This window comes from Chrysemys picta, chromosome 1 (assembly GCF_011386835.1).
Source record: "Chrysemys picta bellii isolate R12L10 chromosome 1, ASM1138683v2, whole genome shotgun sequence".
Lineage (NCBI taxonomy): Eukaryota > Metazoa > Chordata > Testudines > Emydidae > Chrysemys > Chrysemys picta.
In genome coordinates this window covers 2160799-2170012 of record NC_088791.1, presented here as the reverse complement: position 1 = coordinate 2170012, position 9214 = coordinate 2160799, and the positions used below count along the sequence as shown (strand labels likewise).

At 56.9% G+C, this 9214-nt stretch overlaps 1 long non-coding RNA gene across 1 annotated transcript; it reads left to right on the top strand.

Annotated features, from left to right (window-relative positions):
- Nucleotides 1-1697: 1697 nt before the first annotated feature.
- Nucleotides 1698-7988, top strand: LOC135972658 (uncharacterized). The gene is made up of 3 exons (XR_010589136.1): nt 1698-2393; nt 5343-5457; nt 7660-7988. It is a non-coding gene; the product is annotated as an uncharacterized LOC135972658 (long non-coding RNA).
- The last annotated feature ends 1226 nt before the right edge of the window (nt 7989-9214 follow it).

Below are 9214 nucleotides of genomic sequence, written 5' to 3'. Positions count from 1 at the left end.
CAAACGTAACCTGGGCCCAGATTCCCTTTAAAGGGACCAGCAACCCCATGACACCTCGGCACTCACATTCATTAATCTACATGGAATACGGGAGCTATTTATCTAGGTTTTTCAGTTGGTGCCCATCACCACAGTATCTGAGGGCCAAGTATCAGAGTGCCATTTTTCCTGTGGAGAAGCAATCTCTCTTCCCTCTGAACAAGAGCCTTACTGTTTTGTTTTAATTCAATATAAAGGTTGGGATACAGCATGGCCAGAGGGCAGCAGGAGAGGGTTAGAAGGGAGCCTTATTCCCTGTAGAGGGAAGAAAGTTTGCTATAGATTAATTAAAGCACCTGAAGCCAATTAGAGCACCTGAAGCCAGTCACCTGATAAACCCCCCCGCTTCAATCAGACAGGATTGGAGTTGAAGCAGAGTGGGTTGGTGTTGGAGCGGAGAGCAGTTTGGAGGGAAGCAGAAGAAAGTTTGGAGAAGTGCTGCAGTGGGCTAAGAAGACCAAGACCTTAGGTAAAGGGACACCTGGCTTGTGCAGAGGGAGGGCAGGAAGCCCCCACAAGCTGAAGGGCAGAAGAGGGAAGTAGCCCAGGGCAAGGAACCGCTAGTTCAAGTGGTTTACCGTTATCCCTAGGGCCCCTGGGCTGGGACCCGGAGTAGAAGGTGGGCCCGGGTCCCTCCCTCTCCACTCCCCTCCTCTAAAACACTAGTGGGGCAGTTAATATCCCAGTTCAGGGGCAAGAAATGGTGCCCTGAACCCCCCCACCCCAAGAAGAGAAAGCGCGAGACGTGCCGGGAATTTGCCACACGGTGCATGAGTGCTGGTGAGCAGCGGCTTGTCTACACTAGGAAGTTGTACTGCTTGAGCTCCACTAGTACAGTTAAAGCGGTACAATCCCCCTAGTATGGACACAGCCATATCAGTGTGAAAGTGCTTTGTACCAGTATATCCCAGTACAAGGCGGGGAATAAGCTATATTGCCGTAAAGCACTTTTATAAAGATACAGCTGTGTCCACAATAGCATTTGTGCAGGAGGGGGTGAGGGGTGCAGGCTCTGGGATGGAGTTTGGGGGTGGGAGGCGGTGCAAAGGGAGGGGGTGCAGGCTTTGGGAGGAAGTTTGAAGGCAGGAGGAGGGTGTGGGAAGGGGGTTTGGGAGGGAGTTTGGGGATAGGAGGGGATGCAGGGGTGAGGGCTGTTGGTCTGAGGATGAGGGGTTCATGGTGCAGGAGGTGGCTCAAGGCTGGGGCAGAGGATTAGAGTGCGGGGGGATGAGGGCTCTGGCTGGGGCTGGGGATGAGGGGTTTGGGGCGTCGGAGAGGTTCAGGGCTAGGGTGGAAGGGCAGGGTAAGGGCAGCCTGTCTTCCCATTAGTGGATGGGGGATGCTAGGACCTGGGGGCAGCAGACAGCAGTTGCTGCTGGCTCTGGCAGTACAAGCAGGCAAGGGAGAGGCAGGCAGGGAGGAGGAGGCCCACAGGAGGGGAAGCACGGAGGGGGGTGGCAGGTGGAGGCCGGGGACCCATCCAACACTCCCCCGCTCCCTGACTGCCCCCCCCCCCCCGAGACTCCCCTTACCATTCTGGCTCCACATGTTTGCAAAACACGCTGCACGGTGGGTCGGTTTGTGTGTTACATAGGGCTGCAGACAGAGGGAGGGGGAAGCAGGGGAGGGCTCGGGCTGCTGGACGCCAATGGGAGCGGTTCAATCGGCCTAGCTGCCCAATCAGCAGCCGCACTCTGCATGAAAGGGAGGGAGGGAGGCAAGGGAGAAAACCCTCCCGGACATTTTAACCTTGTTACCAATTCCTCCTGGACGGCTATTTAGAGATGCAAAAGCCGGACATGTCCGGGGAAATATGGACGGATGGTAACCCTACTCCCCACTGACCGGAGCGGTGTGGAGCCCTCCCAGCTAAAGGAACCCCTGGCTGCCCCCCTTCTGTCTCCCCCTCCCCCCACTACACGGGGCGCACACTCTGCTGCCCGGGGCATGTCTGCAGGGTTTGTTTTTTTTCCTTCGCTGCTCAGGCCGCCCAGCAGGTTTGTTTGTTTGTTTTTCCCCTTCACCGCTCTGGCGGCCCAGCAGGTTTTTTTTTTGCTTGGGGTGGCAAAAAAGCCAGAGCCAGCCCTGGTCCTGGCCCCTCATAGCCCTTGCTGCCCGGGGGAGGCAGGGCTCCAGAACAGTGCTGGACTCACTCCTGCTGCTCCCTGCACTGGGGGTGAGGGTGTAACTAGCTTTGTTTTTTCTTGTCCCAGGCTCATTGCCAGCACCAGAGGCACGGGGCCCATCTCATCTCCATTCAGAGTCCTGGAGAAAATAAAATGCTGGCCCATTACATCAAGGAGTACCACAAAAAGAACCGTGCTGTCTGGATCGGACTCTCAGACCCTACGGAGGTGAGTGCCCGGTGCCCGCTCTGCCTCTGGCAGCTTCTCCCCCTGGCTTCTGTGTCTCTGCTCAGTGAGGTTGTTTGGGGCGGGGGTGCCACCAGAGCAGGATTTCCATGAGAAAGGGGTGAAAAAGGGCTGTAACCGCCTGTTTTTTCAGTCACAGGGTTGATCCCCAGCGCCCGGTGCAGAGTATAAACTGCTGTTATTAATATTCACGTTCGTTACACTAGTGCTCAGGGACCCAGCACACCTGCCCATTGTGCTCACACCGTACACGCCCAGCACGAGAGTCAGCCCCGCCCCACACAGACGAGACGTCTAGACGAGGGCTTGGGGAAAGGGGCAGCCCCACGGGCAGAGAGACCAATGCGAGGGCACAGAGCACTGGGAGTGCTGTTGCTCTGTGTGTATTCATTCTCAGGGTGGGCTTAGTGAGGTGGGGGGTCACCTGGCCAGAAGCGCTTCAGCTCCAGGCCTGTAGGGGGAGCCCCAGTGGGTCCCGATACCCACCCAACACAGGTTCAGGGAAGGGCAGTGACTGGGGCTGGCGGGAAAGGGGAGGTTGCAGATCCCCCCTAGCTACAGAGGCTTAATCACTTACAGCTCAAAGTGAGCAACCGCGGCTCTTGTTTGGCCCCTGGGCCAGTCCAGTCGCCAGTCGGGCTCTGCAGGGCAGTGCCATGTGGGTGGGGGTGGGGTTCTCCAGTCCCGTCTCTAGAATCATAGAATCATAGAATCATAGAATATCAGAGTTGGAAGGGACCTCAAGAGGTCATCTAGTCCAACCCCCTGCTCAAAGCAGGACCAATTCCCAGCTAAATCATCCCAGCCAGGGCTTTGTCAAGCCGGGCCTTAAAAACCTCCAAGGAAGGAGACTCCACCACCTCCCTAGGTAACGCATTCCAGTGTTTCACCACCCTCCTAGTGAAATAGTTTTTCCTGATATCCAACCTGGACTTCCCCCACCGCAACTTGAGACCATTGCTCCTTGTTCTGTCATCTGCCACCACTGAGAACAGCCGAGCTCCATCCTCTTTGGAACCCCCCTTCAGGTAGTTGAAGGCTGCTATCAAATCCCCCCTCATTCTTCTCTTCTAGTCCAGCAAAGAGGCTGGTTTCCAGGACGAACTCCATTAGTGTCTCTCCCTGGGGCCCTGCTCAGCTGCTGCTGCTCCCCCATGGACTCAGGGGCACGACGTCGGTGGGGATACTGTGTGTGGTCGTGTCTGTGACGTGGGACTTGCACAAGGACAAATCTTCATTTCAATCCACGCACCCAGCTGCCGAGGCTGAATGGAACATTTCTGAGAGCTCTGGGCTGGTTGCACGTAATGGGTGCTGCTGGCCCTGCTGGCCGGCCGGCAGACAGAGAGCAATGCCGCCGGTGGTACCAATGGGAGACGGGGGAGCTTTGTGGGCAGCACTACTGGGCAGCACAGACGCACCCTGCTGCAGCCGCTCCTGTCTGGACCCAGAGTGCGGGAGAGGCTGGTGTTTCGAGGGACAGTGACGGCGCAGACTCCTGCAGGAGGCTCCCTCCAGCCGACAGCTCTTGGCCTCCTCACGTCTCACCATGATGAAATGCCAGAGACAGAGACCTCCTGGGCCATGTCGCAGCCTTTCACCCCTCGGGGGTCAACTGAGCCTGGGGCAGCGTCAGCCTCTGCCCCTCGGCAGCTCCCCCTGCACCCGCCCACCGAGGAGCTCTCCAACGAGAGACACGGCGCCGTACAAAACCCTGGGGAATTAATAACCCAGAACTCCCTTCAGGGACAGGGAAGGGGGGATCAGGACCCACCCGAATCCCTGAACGCACGGACAGAACAAGGGGATTGTCGCCAACATTCCCGGCTCCTTCCCATTGGCTGAGGTGCTGGCAGCCCACTCCAGGCGCATACGGCGTCTGCTTCCCTCCCCAGCAAACAGCCCAAGGGAACACACGGTAGAGGTGGGGCTGTGGGTGGTCAGGCTAATGGTCGGAGCAGGAGCAGGAAGCGCATCCAATACAAGGGTCAGAGCCGGAGTCAGGAATTAATAACCAAGCCGAGGGTCAGAGCCAGGAGGGGACTCAGGCGGCACATTAAGGGTCAGAGCCAGAGCCCAGGGGCAGGGTAAGGAAGCCGGGACCAGGAGCGAGCCGAGGCGGCCAGGACTGAGCAGGAGCAAGGCTGGGAAACCAGCAGGAGCAGGAGGAGGAGCAGGGCTGGAGCAGGACAGGAGCCCGGCGAGGAGCAGCAGCACAGGGAGGATCGCGGCCGTGGCATGACCACACTGAGCAGCCAGAGAGCTGCTGGGCTAAGAGCCGGCCAGCTGCCCTTCCTGCCCAGGCAGGGGGTGCAGTCAGTCGGGTGGCCTGCAGCCGGCTGGCTGCGCTGGTTGGGTTGCCAGGTGACTCATTCTGCTGCAGTCCCTGATCCCCGACAGTGTGAACCCAGCTTCATCCAGCGCCCCCGTCCCCCAGACCTACCGCCGTGATCTCTGCAGCGGGGAGCAGAGTAACTCCCCTGTGGATGGGGTTTGGGAGCGTCGTCGCGTGGGTCTGTGCACACGAGAGAGAACGGGGGCAGCAGCGTGGGGCTGCGGGACAGCGCATGGGATGACGCTGCAGGTGCTGCCTGTCGGGCTGGGCTGGAGATGGACGGGGAACCTGAGGGCAGGTCGGGGTGCGCTCCCCTCAGTCATGGGGGGGTGGCAGGGACAGGGGGTGCTGGAGACTCTCCCTTCACTTGCTGTTTTCATGCTTTCGAGGGCTTGGGCAGGTCCTGGTGTAACTTGAGTTGCCAGTAAATGTAGCCCTGGTTGTCAGCGCTGACATTTCATAGCAATGATCAGTGTCTCCAGTGTCACTGGGCAGCCTCTGTCCGTGCCCTGCCCATGTCCCCTCGGCTCCGGGGCATGTCTCTAGCTGTGTAACCTTGGGTTTTACAGGGGCTCTGCTCTCCTTTGTCTCTGCAGGATCAAGGCTGGAGATGGACAGATAATTCCATGCTCAGTTTCACAGCTTGGGAGAAAGGGCAACCCAATAATTTGAAAGCAAACGAGCACTGCGCAGGGTCATCTCCTGATTCAGGTAAGCAGGTGAGTCAGAACCCCATGGACCTGCCACCATGGCAGCGCTCTGACCACACAGGTCCTGAGATACTGATCTGGGCTGGCCCCAGCGCATCCTGAAGTGTAGATCCTTGCGCCTCTCTCTTCCCTGCCCCATGCTGGGAGGACAGTCAGGAGAGACCCCCTTGTCTCACCTGGTAAAATCCTACGTACCAGCTCCCCTGGGTCAGGTCATATGTCTGCTCCAGTGACAGGCAGGAGAGACATATGCACACACACACACACACACCTGGCTCCAGAGGGGGACTCTGCTGAGCTGTTAAAGAGTGATGGCTCTGAGTCGCTGTCGCACCCCTACTCCACTGCACCACGGTGTTGAGCAGGTTGAACTGTGTAAACACTGATCCACACAATGCTGCATTTGGGCCCCTTGAGGGGTCGTGTTACTCACAGGCATTTGCACACACACCAGCTGCTTGTGAAAGTGCTGCGCAGTCTCCTCAGGGAATCTTTAGCAAAAACTGCAGCCAGGAGCAGACCCCGCAGGAGTTGGTGTACGTGACCAGGTGCTCTCAGCGCCAGCGGGGAGGGGAAGAAGTTCTGAATGGCCCAGGCAGTGACTAGCCAGCGTTGGTGGATAACGAGGGGTCAGTTTGCAGATAGTCGTCGAACAGGAAAGGGGCAAAAAACACAACAAATTCCCTGCCCAGCCCCAATCACTGGGGGCTGTGTCTGTGTGGGGCCTGCAGTGCCAGTGGGTGTGGGGAGCGAGGGGCAGGGCCGGGGCTCTCAGACTAATTCCATTTGTCACTGGTCCAGCCCTGAGCTCGCTGTGTTAGACGGTGACAAGCAGCCAGTTGACCCACTGGGCTCTGCAATAATCGATTAACCTTTAACTAAAACATAAATTATTAGGGCTGTCAAGCGATTAAAAAAATTAATGATGTTTAATCACGCTGTTAAACAATAATAGAATACCATAAAGTGAGCACTCTATGCTTTGTAGTATGTGTTGTAATTTGCATTGATATATTTGAAAATGTAGAAGAACATCAAAAATATTTAATACATTTTAATTGGAATGCTATTGTTTAACAGTGCAATTAATCACCATAGATTTTTTTATTGCGATTAATTTTTTTGAGTTAATCACATGAGTTAACTGTGACTAATCAACAGTCCTATTAATAATCAATTCACCTTTGACTAAATCATTAATTATTTCTTACTTTCGTAAACTATTCATAAATTATACCCAAAAATCTACATTAAAGGGACATGAAGGTCACAAAGTCAAGGAAGGACCAGACTAAAGCTGCCCCTAGAACCTTAACTCAAACCCTGGTTCACATGTGTCATCATACTATGTTCAGTTACAGGCTCACTGTACATCAGGCCTGGTACCAGCAGAGGGGCACAGCCAGAGCTCCAGGGACTGGATGGGATAAAGTCAAACAGCAGCAGAAACCCGCACCCAAGGGAACAGGCCACTGAGACCGGCCTATACCCCCCGCGGAGCTCCCTGCTGGGCCTGGGGTGCTGCTGAGGGGCAGAGCCCACCCAGACCAGCCTCAGGACTGTCCTTCCCTGGGCGCTGTCTGGGCTGACTAAGCAGGAATACTATTGCCGGGGCAGCTCCCGGGCACAGGCACAGACACCCCCAGAGCAGAGGGGTAATGGGGTCTGAGGGAGGAACGTGCAGCTCCGAGCACAGCAGGCCGATAACACTGGCTCCTGGGGCAGGGACACATCCCCTCTGCATGGTGGCTGAGCCCTGCATGGGACAGATGTTCCCATGGGTGTAGCCAGACCCAGGCGGGCAGGGCATGGAGGGGGCCTGGCTGTGGGGCAGCTCACTCAGCAGGGAGGGAGGCAGCAGCCCAGTTCCTGAGCGGGTGCCCCCAGTCCCGGGGCAGGGCTCTCGCTCTCTCCTCTGCCCTCTGGCTGGGGTGGGGGGCACGTGGGGTGGGGGAGGTAGGAGCAGTAGCACATGGACCAGGTGTCTCCCTTTTTACACAGAGCCTTGGCCTCTCTTTGCAGGATGGGGCTGCCCCAATCTGGGGTGCTCAGGGCTCCATCCCACCCTCCTCTTCCTCAGGGCTGTGCACAGGAGCTGGGATCTTCTCCGAGGGGCACGGAACGGGGCAGGGGAGGGGTCACTGTATGGCAGGAACGTCCCAGCCTGCCCCACCCCATGGGTCATTTCTGTTTTTCTTTCTAGGTTTTCAGAAATGGCACGATTATCCCTGTGAAGAGAGATTGTCTTTCATTTGTAAGCACAAACCCTAGGTGAGGCAGCTCACCTGGACCTGGGGGTCCCTGGACCTGGGCTGTGAGTGAATCGAGTCTCTCTGGCTCCCCTGGGAGACCAGATCCTGAGTCCCCAGCTGCAAAGTCCCTTCTGCAAAGCATCTCTGTGTTACGCTGTGTCACTCCCGCTCTGCTCTGCCCCCTTCTCTCCCTGTCGCACCCACGCTCTGCTCTTCTCAGCAATCTCAGCACAGTGACGTGATAATAAACTTACCCTTGAGCATTCAGCTCAGTGTGTGTCTCCTTTCTCGTGTTCCTGACTCTGGCATGGACAGTCCATGTATCGCCTGGCTCCACCCTCAGCACCCCAGAACCAGTTCCTGAGCAGGAAGAAAGGGACTGAACAAGAATTGAGGGCTCTGGCCCTCTGGTAAAAACACGGAACATCACTTCCCCCTGAGACATGGCCCGTTCATCCCGCTCCCCTCTGCCCCACCCTCGGTGCTCATCCCTCCTGTCCTCATCTCAGCGCTTCCAGAGCAGGACCTGTCTAACCTGCCTGCAATGCACCTGCTCATCTTGCAGAGCAGGAATACAAACCAAAAAAGACTGAGCCAGGAGTCCTGGGTTCCAGTCCCAGCTCTGCTGGAGGGATCCTGTGTGACCCTGGGAACATCCCTTCTCCTCTTCCCGGTTACATTTATCTCTGACCCTGACTGACGGGGTGTTCTCTGCCCCCAGCCTTAGACAGCCTCTCTCAGAGCGTCCCCTTATTGTGCTGGCCCCAGGCCTCTGCTCCAGGGAAAGGGGATCTCCTGCTTCAATCCCATTCAAATAGAAGCTAGAATAGTCACCAAACTGCCAAACCGAGTGTGTGAGATTTCAGCTTTCAAATCGAACTGGCCTCCTGGCAAATCCACAAACATGAGCCCTGTTCAGGGGTACCAGAGGTAGGGACCCCCACAGTACAGCTCCTTTCAAGGAATCCATTGGTTTAGCACAAGCTGGACAAAATCAGCCCTGTGTATGTCAGCGGGGTCTGAATGGGCTCCCCCCTGCCCTGGGGGATGTGCTGGGGGAGCAGACCATAGGAGCAGACCGTATCAGACACACCTGGGCTGCCTAGGTGCTCGGCCGACAGACCTGTTTTGCCACAGTGCTCAGTTTGGGCTGTTCGGGGTTAATCTGGGACGCAGGGGTGTGAAATGTTGTTATCCTCATTGTACAAGTCGAGGGCAGCAGAACCGTACTCAGCCTGCCCGACTGACCCTCATGCGCTGAGCGGGGCGAGTGCCCCCAAATCCAGTGAGAGCCCGAGGCGGTGGGGCCAGGTGTTCTCTCCTACCTGGGCTGCGGGCTCCGTTTAAAGACAACGTGATCAAAGATAACACAGGATGCAGCAGCAGTGGGGTCCCCCCCCCCAGGGAAATCACTAAGCGCTGGGCGAATTGACAGAGCCTCAGAACTCAGCGTCGCAGCTCGAGGCCGAAGTGGCAAACGGCAAATGTGGCAGAGCAGCGATGAGC